Source organism: Symphalangus syndactylus, chromosome 2, assembly GCF_028878055.3.
Source record: "Symphalangus syndactylus isolate Jambi chromosome 2, NHGRI_mSymSyn1-v2.1_pri, whole genome shotgun sequence".
In the NCBI taxonomy this organism is placed as follows: domain Eukaryota; kingdom Metazoa; phylum Chordata; class Mammalia; order Primates; family Hylobatidae; genus Symphalangus; species Symphalangus syndactylus.
The window spans coordinates 99,690,646-99,706,047 of record NC_072424.2 but is presented as its reverse complement, the minus strand read 5'-3'; the positions used below and the strand labels follow the sequence as shown (position 1 = coordinate 99,706,047).

The window sequence follows — 15,402 nt, the reverse complement described above, 5'->3', positions numbered from 1 at the left end:
CAGAGATCAGTGAAATTGAAATTCAGGTGATGATTATCCTGAGACTTACAGTGAAAGACACTGACTGCAAGGATCTATCTAAGATGTTCTTCTCTCAAAAGAGGGCATCAGGTTCTGAATAAAAATAGCCATCCTAGACATCCGACAGTGGAGCCAGGATAACCAGGCTGTCATGCTCCAGTATACTGAGCACTATCATCTTTCCTTCCAATGACTTTGTTTCCATAGTTATATGTTTGTAGGGAAACTGTATGTTTGCCCTGAACAGGTGTTTTATCTTTTTGACATAGAGAACATAGAAATTTTGGATAATTTCATTGTTAAGAGGTGGCATTGGCCAGTGTTGGTATCATTAAAACATATTGTAGATGCCTAATAAATTGCATGTGAATTTACTTTTTCTGAAACTAAGGTCAACTCTTTATGTCTTATTAGCTTTCAATTTTTCAGAAAGAAATAAGATTTAGAGAAAATTAGAACAGGGACTATTAAAATGGTTTTTCACTTGATTTTCCAACATCTTAGAAAAAAGACCTAGGCTTTGTGCAGACCAGTGTAAAAACATTATGCCTTGTCTGGACATAATTAAGCCAGGAAAATGAACATTTTCCACTTAGTATTTATTTGTAAATTCGTAATCAAAAAGGTGATAGTTATCATTCCTAACTTCTTCAAAGATACAGGGGATGAAAAAAGACTTTTATAATAACCTCTTTAGAATAGATTTTTATGTGAAGGAAGTGCAAAATCACCAGTGTTTTTTTTTTGTCAGCGTACCTCTGGGAGTTACGTTGGGATTAAGTCTCCTCTAATCACCAAGTGTTAGCTGACAAGGTGGACTTTGAACTAGTGCGTTCAAACATGGGGTTCTCTCATATTTGAAAAAAGAAAAAGACCATGTCAAAGCTAGTCTTTATCACTTGTCTGGCAATCAATCACATACCTTCCATGGAAAGCTGTTTTACATACAAAGTATTTGCTTTAAATACTTTATAGAAGTAAAAGATGTGTACTGAGGATAACTTTTAAAAAGTAGCTCACATTTTTGAAAAGTATAATTTCTTCATTACATTTTTTTCATTATTGATATGGTTTGGCTCTGTGTCCCCAGCCAAATCTCACTTTGAATCGTAATCATCCACATGTGTCATGGGAGGGACCCAGTGGGAGGAAGTTGAGTCATGGGAGTGAGTTTTTCCCAAGCTGTTCTCATGATAGTGAATAAGTCTCATGAGATCTGATGGTTTTATAAAGGGTAGTTCCCCTGCACATGTCCTCTTGCCTGCCGCCAAGTGAGATGTCACTTTGCTCCTCCTCCTACCATGATTGTGAGGCCTCCCCAGCCATGTGGAACTGTGAGTCCACTAAACCTCTTTCCTTTATAAATTACCCAGTCTAGGTATGTCTTTACTAGCAGCATGAGAATGGACTAATACAGTAAATTGGTACCGGTAGAGTAGGGTGCTGCTGTAAAAATACCTGAAAATGTGGAAGCGACTTTGGAACTGGGTAACAGGCAGAGGATGGAACAGTTTGGAGGGCTCAGAAGAAGACAGAAGAATGTGGGAAACTTTGGGTCATCCTAGAGACTGGTTGAATGGTTTTAACCAAAATGTTGCTCATGATATGGACAATGAAGTCTAGGTTGAGGTGGTCTGAGGTGGAGATGAGGAACTTGTTGATAACTGCAGAAAAGGTTACTCTTGTTATGCTTTAGCAAAGAGACTGGTGGCATTTCGCCCCTGCCCTAGAGATTTGTGGAAATTTGAGCTTGAGAAAGATGGTTTAGAGTATCTGATGGAAGAAGTGTCTAAGTGGCAAGTGTTCAAGAGGTAGCACAGCATAAAAGTCTGAGAAATTTGTAGCCTGATGATGCAATAGAAAAGAAAAACCCATTTTCTGGGGGAGAAATTCAAGGCTGCTGCAGAAATTTACATAAGTAATGAGAAGTCCAATGTTAATCCAAGACAATGGGGAAAATGTCTCCAGGGCATGTCACAGACCTTCAAGGAAGCCCCTCCTATCTCAGGCCCAGAGACCTAGGAGGAAAAAACGGTTTCATGAGCCAGGCCCAGGGGCCCCTGCTGTGTGAGCCTAGGAACTTGGTGCCCTGTGTCCTGGCTGCTTCAGCCATTGATAAAAGGGGCCAAGATACACCTCAGGCTGTGGCTTCAGAGGGTGTAAGTCCCAAGCCTTGGCAGCTTCCACATGGTGTTGAGGCTGCAGGTGCACAGAAGTCAAGAATTGAAGTTTGGGAACCTCCACTTAGATTTCAGAGGATGTATAGAAACGCCTTGATGTCCAGGCAGAGGTGTGCTGCAGGGGCAGAGCCCTCATGGAGAACCTCTACTAGGGCAGTGCAGGAGGGAAATGTGGGGTGCTAGCCTCTACACAGAGTCCCCACTGGAGCACTGCGTAGTGGAGCTGTGAGAAAAGGGCCACCATTCTCTAGACCCCAGAATGGTAGATCTACTGACAGCTTCCACTGTGCACCTGGAAAGGCCTCAGACACTAAATGCCAGCCCAAGAAAGCAGTCAGGAGGAGGGCTGTACCCTGCAAAGCCACAGGGTTGGAGCTGCCCATGACCATGGGAACCCACCTCTTGCATCAGTGTGACCTAGATGTGAGACATGGAGTCAAAGGAGATCATTTTGGAGCTTTAAGATTTGACTATCCTGCTGGATTTTGGACTTACATAGGGCCTGTAGCCCCTCTGTTTTGGCCAACTTTTCCTACTTGGAATGGGTGTATTTACCCAATGCCTATACCCCCATTGTATCTAGGAAGTAACTAACTTGTTTTTCATTTTTCAGGTTCATAGGCAGAAGTGACTTGCCTTGTCTCAGATGAGACTTTGGTCTTGGACTTTTGGGTTAATGTTGCAATGAGTTAAAGCTTTATGACCTGTTGGAAGGAATAATTGGTTTTGAAATGTGAGGACATGAGATTTGGGAGGGGCCAGGGGCAGAAATATATCGTTTGGCTGTGTCCTCACCCAAATCTCACCTTGAATTGTCATAATCCCCATGTGTCATGGGAGGGACCCAGTGTGAGGTAATTGAATCATGAGGATGGGTTTTTCCCATGCTGTTCTCATGATAGCAAATAAGTCTCATGAGATCTGATGGTTTCATAATGGAGAATTACCCTGCACATACCTTCTTCCTTGCTGCCATGTAAGACATCCCTTTGTTCTTCCTTTGTCTTCCGCCATGATTGTGAGGCCTCCCCAGCCATGCTGGACTGTGAGTCCATTAAACCTCTTTCCTTTATATATTACCCAGTCTTGGGTATGTCCTTATTTGCAGCATGAGAATGGACTAATACAATTATTCTCCAAATTAAGCTTTTCCTTTCTGTTATAAGGGTAACATGATAAAATCACAGAATAGCCACAGAAAGAAAGATTTTCTGAAAATAAGAAATATACACCAAATTCTATTTGCTGATTAAATATTTTACTATGCTTTATAAATACCTAAAGATATTTATCTTATCCAGTTACTATTCCTTTTAAGGAAAGCTTTTAGAATATGTAATTTAATTGCAATTTATACTAAATAGTAAAAAGAAGGTTGTGCAATTTACATAGGTTTAACTTCTAATATGAAATTATCACTCTGAAGTGTTAAGTCAAATCGAGAATGGAAGCAGCCTCCCCAAGCAGCATAAAAGACAGGCTGTAAAAGAAGTGCATGGAAAGGAGAGAGAATAGTAGGCTATAGACAGAGGGATTCCTTTATTAGGGTGTATCATGGAGTCAGGAAGGAGAAGGGTGTAAAATGGAGGGATGTAATCTGACTGGCTGTTTGGTAAAGTCTGGATTTTATCAAAACTAGAATTGGTAAGGGCTTCTCCATTTATTTCCACCTATGTCCAATCAGTTACTAATTGTTGGTGATTCTATTTAAAAAATTTCAATTGGAGATACTGAATAAATATATAAATGTATTAATACATGGATGAATGAATGAACAAATGGGTGAATGAATAAATAAGGGACAACAGTGAAAGATCCTTTGACTTATTATTTCTCGGGTGATAGTGAGATGCTCCGTCCTGATTTCTGGGCAATCTGTGCAATCACAACAGAGCACCAGGCAGTGGATAGGGCACAGCAATTGAGATGCAGTGCTAGGGAAAGAAAGATGGTTTGAGTCAGACTTGGTATTTTAAATAAGTCAGGTATCCAGGAAAATTAGAACAGAAGGGAATGTTAAAAATCCCACACTAGTTAACAGGGCTTAATCCAGGCACACAAAACATCATGTCTTCTTGGTAACATGACTTCATTTTAAGTGCCACTCCGTGGTGGGCTGAGCTTCCTGGTCTACTTCCTATCCTACCATGATCTTTTGGGTCAGCCTGTATGTGGCCACTAGGGGATAGAGTGGTAGGCAGGAAGACAGAGAAGAAAAAAGGCAGGGAACACATGGCAGAAACCAACCAAAGTAATCTAACTTCAGCCACTCTTCAAACTTTTACAGTATTTTGGTTTATGTTCACCACTATGCCTTTTGTAATTCTTGTATTTTATAATTTGTTAAGCTACTATGGGACTTATGTTGATATAGAAAATTCTTTTTTCTTCTTCTTTTCCTTTCTTTTTTGACACACACCTAATTTGTTGCTTATTTGATCACACCAAAACTGCCAAGTGTCTGCATATGGAGACGTGTGATGAGTTAGGTTATATGCAACAATTGGGCAGTGTCATTCGTTGTAAATTCATGGGAACATGCTAGACATTTTCCTAAAATGTAACTGTCAGGTTCATCAGATGGGTGAATTGAATTCAGCTTCATATATTTACCAAGTTACGATATGTTGATTTATTATTTTTTTCCGTGAATGGGCTAGACCAGGTTTACTTGAGAGGCAATGAAGGAGGCAGTAGTAAAATAAGTATTTAGTGTGAGTTATTTCAAAACTGTGTCTATTATATACCATTAACTTGAAGAGAAAACTATCTTAGCAAGCACCCTTTTTAAAAAAAAAAATTAACTTTGAGTAGCAATTTTACTAAATTAAAAGTGATTTTCCCATATTTTATCATCTTCAGTTAATACAAAATAGTGGAATATTTTATAATTCTAATAATTTGCACATTAAAACTCTGTTTATTACTACTATAAGTATTCCAATGACAACTATTGTTTATTCAATTCCTGCTTTTTTGTCCCTATAATAGATCAATTATTTTTGTTAACTAATCCATTGACTTGATTCCCTCATTAGAATAATCAAAAATTTCAGTTTAATTGAAGAAATTCAGTGCTTTATATTTAGTATCATGTGGTAATTATCATTGCCTTTCAGGCCATCAACATTTTTTTTCCAGAATTGACTAGAATAAAAATATTTTAAATGCTGTGCTTTTGACTCTTCTTTTTAGCCACTTTCATGAAATACAAAGTTAACAGAATTTTTAAAGAAGCTCTTTGACCAACTACTGCTGGAAGCAAAGATGCCAAAATGCCATCTTTTTTTTTTTTTTTTTTTTTTTTTTTGAGGTGAAGTCTCGCTTTGTCACCCAGGCTGGAGTGCAGTGGCGCATCTCCACTCACTGTAAGCTCCGCCTCCCAGGTTCATGCCATTCTCCTGCCTCAGCCTCCTGCGTAGCTGGGACTACAGGTGCCCGCCACCACGCCCAGCTAATTTTTTGTATTTTTTTTAGTAGAGACGGGGTTTCGCCATGTTAGCCAGGATGGTCTCGATCTCCTGACCTCGTGATCTGCCTGCCTCGGCCTCCCAAAGTGTTGGGATTACAGGCATGAGCCACTGCACCCTGCCCATCTTTTTTAAAAAGCTCTTAAAATACCTTCTACTTTGGTATATATACCTGAAAATAAGAAGAAATAGAGGATCTTCTGAAACCTTCATATGAGTTTGAAACTCAGATGTAGCCCAAAATGTGCAGGTGATTATAAAATTTAAGCCCTTTTTAAAGTGTTTTTGTTTTAGCCATTATAGTATTAATTAAGAAATCTGTTCAACGTCTGGGCACGGCTTAAACATCGTTCATATTTCTATCAGCTGGAAATAAATACATTTTGTATGAAACATTTTTCTACAAGACAAGAATGCAGAAATATTTTCTCTAATAGTATCTATTTTATAGAAAGAATATCAAGAGAAAGCAAGTTTTTTTTTGCGATGGGGGAGATGTGGGGAGATACCTAGATGACAGGCATGATAATGTTCCTTCTGGTTTATTTCACAGTTCTATCCTTTGCTAAAGCAATGTTTACCTTGATTTGGGGTTTCTCATCTTGTCTTCCTCTTCCTGGCTTGGCTTTAGCTTTTAAACTAAAAATAAAGATAAATGAAGGCAGAGAAGAATTTTTACTAGCAAATGTTGCACAAGAAATAACTATAGTCTCATAAAGTTTTATCTTTTTTGACTTCTTGCAATTTGAAATGTAGTTAAAACGTAAGGCAAGTCTTCATATCACATCCTTGAAGCGAATACAGTACTTTTCTACTTACCTTCTTTAATAGAACTTATGTATTTTTAAACTTTAGTACACTAAGATTTTAAAAATCTTAAACTGCCAATGTCTGCTAGGATTCCCTTTACAAGTTTTGCAGAGGGACACAGACTGCACACAGGAAACTTGGTACCACTTACTAATGCCACCAAATTAGATAACGTGTAACAGAATGTCCAACTTTTGAACAAACACTATTTCAATAAATACCAGATTTGAAGATAACCCCACTGAAATCTGAAATAAAATATTTCAAATCAGATAGAAGATTGTACATATAGTCTTGAGCTTAAAAAATCTGTAACATTTTAGTTTCAAATGCACTTTTTAAGCTAAGATTTAAACATACTTTGGGCACTTAAGATCAAATTTTGGAATAATAGTAGGGTAAGTTTCAATTTTTCCAGGTCAACTTGGGCATTGCAAATACAAACTAAACTATCTATCATAAATATGTTCTATTTCCTTGAAATGCATTAGGTTTTTAAAAAATGACACTACCCACAGTGGGAGAAAAAAATTTATAATCAATTTGTGTGGGTAATATTAAGACAATAATATTAGAAATATTTTGCTATGCTGAGCTAATGTTTAGTAACTTTCTGAAAAGTCTGGGAAGTGTCTATACAAATCTAGGTAAATACAAAAATTTTGAAATAAAAAATGTCTTATATACTTTTTATACTCTCTTCCTTGTAGGGAGAAGTTGAACGGTCTATTAAACTTATTAAGTCCTGTAAAATTTGCAATTTCTTGGCTAAAACACAACATGCCACTTGAGGTCATTCTTTCCAACTGAGTCACTGACTCAGGGCTCAGAGCACGGTGCTTAAATGTCAATGGAGACAAGCCCTCTGACTGTGATCCGATCCTTATTGTCATGATACAGTCTCATGTTCTGGATACTCCCATTCTTATAAAAAGGAACTCATGCTTATTTATTATGTAGGGGAGAAAACATAATTTCTTTTCTTTCCTTTTTAGGTTCTTTGTTGAGAGAGTTTCCTGACAACAAACATTGGATTAACAAAAGAGACAAACGGAAGTTTATTAATGCATGCTGTACCCATCATGCAGCAGAGGCCTCAGTTCAAAAGTATTTCTCTCTCAAAGCAGTGATTTAGGGGACTTGCTTAAATAGTATTTCAACAAAGAACCATCAATCCGATATAGTAGAAAGACAAAGGAGAGGGCAGTTTCAGTCTTTCAAAGGGTAGGAAAATGTAGAAGATAGTAAAATGTGTCTGCAATTTTTTCTGGTGCCTCCTGGAAACTTCTCTGGTGACTTCCCTGGGCTGATAAGCAAGTTCTGTCTCAAGGAAGGATTGATGGCCTGCCATCAGGCAAGCAGAGCCTGAGACAGAGTGTTCCCCTGTGTTTTCAGTGTTTGTAATTCAACAATCACTATTTTGGAGAGAAATATTTTGGTTTCCTTCAGTCAAAATCTGAGAGTTCCTAATGTACAAATACTGTGTCTAATTCACTCTTTTATCTTCCCAAGGATCTCCATATAGCAGTGGGCTAATTTAGTGTTTGTTGAATTGAATTTATTTAAGGTAGGCTTTCTTCTCTCCTTACAATTTCACGTCGTGACTTTTACTGTTTTCTTTGCTGTGTGTCTGCATTAGACCACCACGTACTCATTTTTGCACTACTTAATGGGAGCGGGACAGTAAAATTGCCTATTTGACTCTGAGCCTGAATCAGATAAACAGTAACATTTTGGAAAGCTCCAGGAAAGGGTAGGAAGCAGAAGAAATGTGCTGTCAGGGATTTTGCTGTCTACTAGGGGATTGGTGTAGTAGAAAAGAGCACAGGTATAGATGTAAGATGGGCTTGTTTTCAAACTTCTGCCATTTCCTAGGAGGAGTTTGTCATCTTAACAAGGCTTACCCTTAGGAATGTTGGGAAGAAGAAATAAAATGTTACACATAAAGCATCCAGGATAATGCCAAACGCACAAATGGTAGCTATTAAAATTTGAACCAGAAAGATTATGTATTACAAAATAAGAAGTTTCTTTTTAGGTCACATTGCTTCCTTAGAAATGACTCACCCTGTCAAAATAGGTTTCAATTGTCCCCTTTCACTTCAGTGACATGTGAAGAAAGCTGATCCCATCCAGAGAACTCAACCACCATGGAGAAGACAGCTGAGTACTCCACCATGACAAAGAGCAACTCCCTGCCACTCTTAGGGTTGGTAAGCTATGCCAGAGCCTACATTGCTGATTAACATGTTAGAAGCAAGTAGCATCCCTTAGAAATCAATCAGTAAATATAAAATCTTGAGAAATTCCTCTGATAGAAGACAAAGAGGTATACATTGGCTTATAAAATAGAATTCAACTGTAAAAGTAGCATACAAAAAAATGGTACAGATTAACAAATTTTTTTAAAAGGCAGATAAAAATTCACAAGTCAAGTGCAAATGAAGGAAATCTCAAAATACAATTAAATGTGAAAGACATCTCCCTTCCAGGAGGTGAAACTTAATGATTCCTACCCTAAATCTTTAAATATGGACTGTTCTTAATGATTTGCTTTCAAAGAATCGAATATGAAGAAAGATTTTAAAAAAAGCGGGGGGGAGAGAGAAAGGGGAAGAAACTTTATAGTGGAGAAAACTATCCAACACTTTCTTGCCCAGGTATGAAGGATAACATCACCAGTAATAAGTCATGTCTCCAGTCTAACCATGAGAAGAATGTCAGACAAACCTTCCTCTCTACTAAATAACTGATCACTCTTCCTTAAAACTTGCAAGATCACACACACAGAGAGAGAGAGAGAGATAAAAGATTAAGAAACTGTCACAGACCAGAAGAGATTAAGGAGACACCACAAGTACAACAAGTACATATAATGTGGTATTACTAAATGGGATTCTGAAATAGAGAAAGGATACCAGTTTAAAAAAAAGAAAACTTGCGAAATCTGAACAAAGTCTGAGGTTTAGTTAGTAGTAATGTACCAATATTGTTTTCTTAGTGTGACAAATGTATCATGGTAATATAAGATGTTAGTAATAGGAAAAATTGGGAGGAAAGGTATTATCTTAATAACTTTTTCAAAAAATCTAAAACTATTGTAAAATGAAAAGATGATTTTGACCCATCGTGGAAAGCAATGTGGTGATTCCTTAAAGACCTAAAAACAGAACTGCCATTGAACCCAGCAATCCCATTACTGAGTATATACCCAAAGAAATATAAATCATTCTATTATATCATAGACACATGCTATATGTTCATTGCAGCACTATTCACAATAGAGAAGATATGGAATCAACCTAAATGTCCATCAGTGGCAGACTGGATAAAGAAAAATGTGGTACATATGCACCATGGAATACTATGCAGACATAAAAAAGAATGAGATCATGTCCTTTGGAGGGACATAAATGGAGCTGGAGGCCATTATCTTTAGCAAACTAATGCAGGAACAGAAAACCAAATACTGTATGTTCTCACTTCTAAGTGGGAGCTAAATGATGAGAGAGGAACAGCAGACACTGGGATCCACCAGAGGGTGGAGGTTGTGATGAGGGAGACGATCAGGAAAAATAACTAATGGGTACTTGGCTTAATACCTGGCTGATGAAATAATCTATATAACAACCCCCCATGACATGGTTTACCTATATAACAAACCTGCACATGTGCCCCTAAACTTAAAAGTTGAATTTTAAAAAAAGATGATTTTGAAGAGGGAAAAGCATTTATTAATCAAGAATGTTTTCATGTATTAAATAATATACAATTCACAATAACATTATAAGAGTCATGACAAACATGGGCATGTAGGATCAAATTATAAAAAGCCAAAACTTAGAAATACAGGTAAGTAGGGAAAAACACAGCTGTAATGGAAGACTTTCACACTCTTTTCTCAGCCTTCGATCTCAAATAAGCAAAATTTAATATTTAATTGCATTTTATGCAAATTAAATGTAATACTTATCTGTACAAAATACAAAAATGTAATACTTATTTGTATTTTAAAGTTAGAGAATAAAATACTTAATGCAGTTGAATTAGGATACGATATCTATAATAAAGTTTGTACAATAGTTAATCATATACTAGGACATAAGAAAAACTATATATTCCCAAAAGTTGAGAATGAATAGACCAAAGTAGCTGGCTACAATAAAATTAACCCACACACACAAAGTTGAATGACAAACTACCAAAAATACAAAAACACTTAAGTTTTAAAATATTCTCTGGCAAAAAAAAAAAAAAGATTAAAATAAAAAATCAAGGCGCTAATGCAGGTTAGTTTTAAAATTAAAACAATGAAATCTTATATGTCAAAAAATATGGGATGTGACCAAGGCAGCATTTCAGCAGGAATTCTGTTTTAAGTATATAATGTTTTTATTTTTAAGGCTGAATAGTATTCTGTATGTATCCATTTTCTTTATCCATTCATCCACTGATGGACACTTAGGTTGATTCCATATTTTAGCTACTATGAATAGTGTAGCAATGAACATGACAGTGCAGATATTCTTTGACATACTGATTTCATTTCTTTTGAATATATACCCAGCGTGGGGTTGCTGGATCATATGATAGTTATATTTTTCATTTTTTGAGGAACCTCCATCTTGTCTTCCACAATGGCTGTACTAATTTACATGATCACTAACAGTGTACTAGAGTTCCCTTTTCTTCACATCCTCACCAACGTGTTACCTTTTTCAAAACAGCTATTCTAACACGTGTGAGGTAATATCTCATTGTGGTTTTAATTTATATTTCTCTGATATGAGCATTTTTTTCATATACCTGTTGGACATTTTTGTCTTCTTTTGTGAAATGTCTATTCAAGTCCTTTGCCCATTTTCAATTGAGTTATTTGTTCTCTTGCTATTGAACAATGTGATTTTCCATATATTTTAGATGTTAACTCTTTATCAGATGTATGGTTTGCAAATACTTTCTCCCATTCTATAGATTCCCAACGACATGGATAAACCTGGAAGACATTATAGTAAAAGAAATAAACCAGGCCCGGAAATACTAATACCATATGATGTTGCTTACATGCAGAATCTAAAAAAGTCTAAGTCATAGAAGGAGAGAGAAGAGTGGTGGTTATCAGGGGCTGGTAGTGGGGAAAGTAAAGAGATTGGGGAGATGATGGTCAAAAGATACAAAATTTCAATTACACCACAAGAGGAATAAATTTAAGAGGTCTAATGTACATGGTGATTATAGTTGATAACAATGTATTGTATACTTGAAAGTTGCTAACAGTGGATTTTAAGTATTCTCACCACAAATAAATATGTGAGGTAATGCATATGTTAATAAGCTTAATAAGCTTTATGTAACCATTTCACAATGTATACCTATTTTAAAACATCATTTACACTATAAATGTGTATAATTTTGTCAACTAAAAATAAGCAGATTATTATATATATATATATATAATGTTTTTAATATTCAAAAGATATGGAAAGAATGTAAAGGCATTGACCATATATTCAACTCAAAAACTCAAGGGAAAAATTCAAGAAAATAAACTCTAAGAAGGACAACTGTAGGTACTGAAGCAGAAATCCAGCATTTGAAAATCTAAAGATAGTAGAATTAATAAACTCAAGATATAAATCTTTGAGGAAAATCTATAAACTTTTATAAATATAATTTTAAAACTATGGAGAAAATACAAAATTAAGAATAGAAAGAGGGAAAACAACAGAATATGAAAGGCCAGACATGGTGGCTGACGCCTGTTATCCCAACCCTTTGGGAGGCCAAGCAAGGAAGACCTCTTGAGGCCAGGAGTTTGAGACTAGCCTGGAAAACATAAGACCTTGTCTCTACAAAACAAAACAAAATATGAGCTATTACCATGAAGAACTTTATGTCTATAGATGCAAATATCTCAACATGAAAGATTTTCTACACAATATGTTACTGAAATTTGTTCAACAATAATATGAAAACCTAAAATATTAAATAGCCATGTTATAACTTTACTGGTCTATACATGTAACCGAATAGAACATTGGTAGATTTTCTGTGTGTTACTCAAACTTTCCTTCTAGGCAGTAACTGAGTCTGAAGTTCTAAAACCATGTGTCTGATATGAAAGTGATTGGGGCTGGTTCTTGCTTGTAATCATGGACTAAAGAGAATTTGGATCCCAAATAGCTGGCACATGGGCTCTGAAGTCCATGAGAACATGAACTGAGTCCAAATAAAAGGGTATGTAACTTATGAAAGGCAAAATGAAGCTAAGGGTTTCTTGGCAGGGCCTAAAAAGGTGGTCAAGAAGAAACCAAGCCACAGGTAGGGTAAGAGGTATGAATCGCTCCAGCAATACCACTACTGGGTATCTACCCAAAAGAAAAGAAGTCATTGTAAGAAAAAGACACTTGCACATGCATGTTTATAGCAGCACAATTCACAATTGCAAAAATATGGAACCAGCCTAAATGCCCATCAATCAACGGAGTGGATAAAGTGTGATATGTGTATATATATATGTATATGTGTATATACATATATGTGTATATACATATACGTATATATGTATACATATATACACATATATGTATATATACATATATGTGTGTGTGTGTATATATATATATATATATATATATATATATATATATATATACACACCCTAGAATACTACTCAGCAATAACAAGGAATGAAACAATGACATTCGCAGCAACCTGGATGGAATTAGAGATCATTATTCTAAGTGAAGTAACTCAGAAATGGAAATCCGAACATCCCACATCCTATGTTCTCACTTATAAGTGGGATCTAAGCTATGAGGATGCAAAGGCATAAGAATGACATAATGGACTCTGGGGACTTGGGGAGAAGGGTCGAGGGCATGAAGTATAAAAGACTACCCATTGGGTGAAGTGTACACTGCTTGGGTAATGGGTGCGCCAAAATCTCAGAAATCACACCTAAAGAACTTATCCATGTAACCAAACACCACTGTTCCCCAAAAACTATTGAAATCACAATAATAATAAAAACAAAATACATTCAGCCTCTGCCAGGACCCCTGACAAGTCTTTTCTCATTGTAGCATCAGGCTTTGGCTGAAAAGTGTAAGTCCTCTAAATCAGGTCTATATGCAGATAAAAGGCCAGCAGTCTTTAGACTTAGGAAGCGCCAATATTTTAGTTAAAGTCTAAAGGAATAAAAACAAATATAAAAGATGTCCCAACTCAAGGACATTCAGGCAGAAGGAATTTCCTCTTATTCTAGGAATAGTCAGCTTATTGCTCTATTCAGACCTTCAACTGACTTGGTAAGGCCCACTCACATGCAGGAGGGCAGCTTCTTTACTCAGTCTATCAATTTAAATGTTATATTTATCAACTAACACCCTCACAGAAATGCTCATAATAGTGCTTGATCAAATATCTGGAAAGCCCACAGCCCAGTAAAATTCACACATAAAATTAACCATTACATCCCCAGCACACCCAACATACAGTCATAAGATGAGTATAGGATACCTGCAGTAGACATCTCCATTCAAAAGAGGTGCAAAACAGTCATGGTCCATAGCAATTCTGAAATATATGTAGAGACATGTTTCCATTCCCTTGACCAAGGCTCAATCCTATTACCTAGGAATACTTCTCCATGACTCTTGACTATATTCTGGACTTTTGGCTTATCCCTGTGAGTGACATTTTCATAAAAAGTGTTTCATGTTCACAGCTAAGTCATCTTTGCTAACTTCCTTTTGCCTATAGTAGTTCAGGAGTTCCAAAGGCCTCTCAATTTTGTACTGCCTTTGCCTCTTATAGTTCAAGCTGATACAATTTCTTATAAAACCTTATGGGCTTTATTTTTATCAATTTACTTTCTACTGTTTTAGATAAAAGCCTTCAACATACATCTTTAAGATAGTCCCTCTCTATCTTAGGCTCTGGGCTAGATATGTAAGTTTGTGTGAATTCAGTGTAATAGAAGCCATGTGTGTGGATGAAGCTGCCTGAAGTGACAGAATAGAGTGCTTGTGACCAAACCTATGTGTCAACCCCTTCAAAAAAACAATAAAATTAAAAATTAGAGAATCTGGGTCATTTTCATTTACAATGAATATGATAGGTCAAGATTTATGTTTTATCCTTGAAACATAAAATGTCCTCATAAATGAAATTGTTGACATTTGCAAGGAAAAATTACCATAAGAATTGCTATATAGCAAATGTCAAAATTAATATGTTGGAATCCTAACTCCCAATGTGGCAGTATTAGAAGGTGAGAATCTTGGGAGGTGAGTAGGTCATGAGGGTAGAGCCCTCATGAGTGGGGTTAGTGACATAAAACAGATCTCAGAGAGCTCTCTCACTGTCTTTCTACCATGTAAAGATACAATGAGAAGTTGACAGTCTGTGATATGGTTTGAATCTTTGTCCCAACACAAATCTTATGTTGAATTGTAATTCCCAATATTGGGGGAAGGACCTGGTGGGAGGTGATTGGATCATGGGGTCAAATTTCCCCGTTGCTGTTCCTGTGATAGTGAATGAGTTCTCATGAGATCTGATGGTTTAAAAGTTTATGGCACTTCCCTCTTCTCTCTGCCTCTCCTGGCCATGTGAAGACACTTCCCCTTCACCTTCTGCCACGATTGTAAGTTTCCTGAGGACTTCCCAGCCATGCTTCCCACACAGCCTGCAAAACTGATCAATTAAACCTCTTCATAAATTACCCAGTCTCAGGTAGTTCTTTATAACAGTGTGAAAATGGGCTAATATAGAAAATTGGTATCAGAGAAGTGGGGCATTGCTATAAAGATAGCTGAAAATGTGGAAACAGCTTCAGAACTGGAAAACAGACAGAGGTTGGAACAGTTTGGAAGGCTCAGAAGAAGACAGGAAGAGGAGGAAAGGTTTGGAACTTC

At 36.6% G+C, this 15,402-nt stretch overlaps 1 long non-coding RNA gene across 1 annotated transcript in view; it reads right to left on the bottom strand.

Annotated features, from left to right (window-relative positions):
• The window catches only part of LOC134733019 (uncharacterized), a 113,854-nt gene that overhangs the window by 88,778 nt on the left and 9,674 nt on the right, over positions 1-15,402 (bottom strand). Inside the window, exon 2 of the long non-coding RNA XR_010116557.1 lies at positions 6,253-6,310. This is a non-coding gene — a long non-coding RNA (uncharacterized lncRNA). The remainder of the gene's footprint in view (positions 1-6,252; positions 6,311-15,402) is intronic.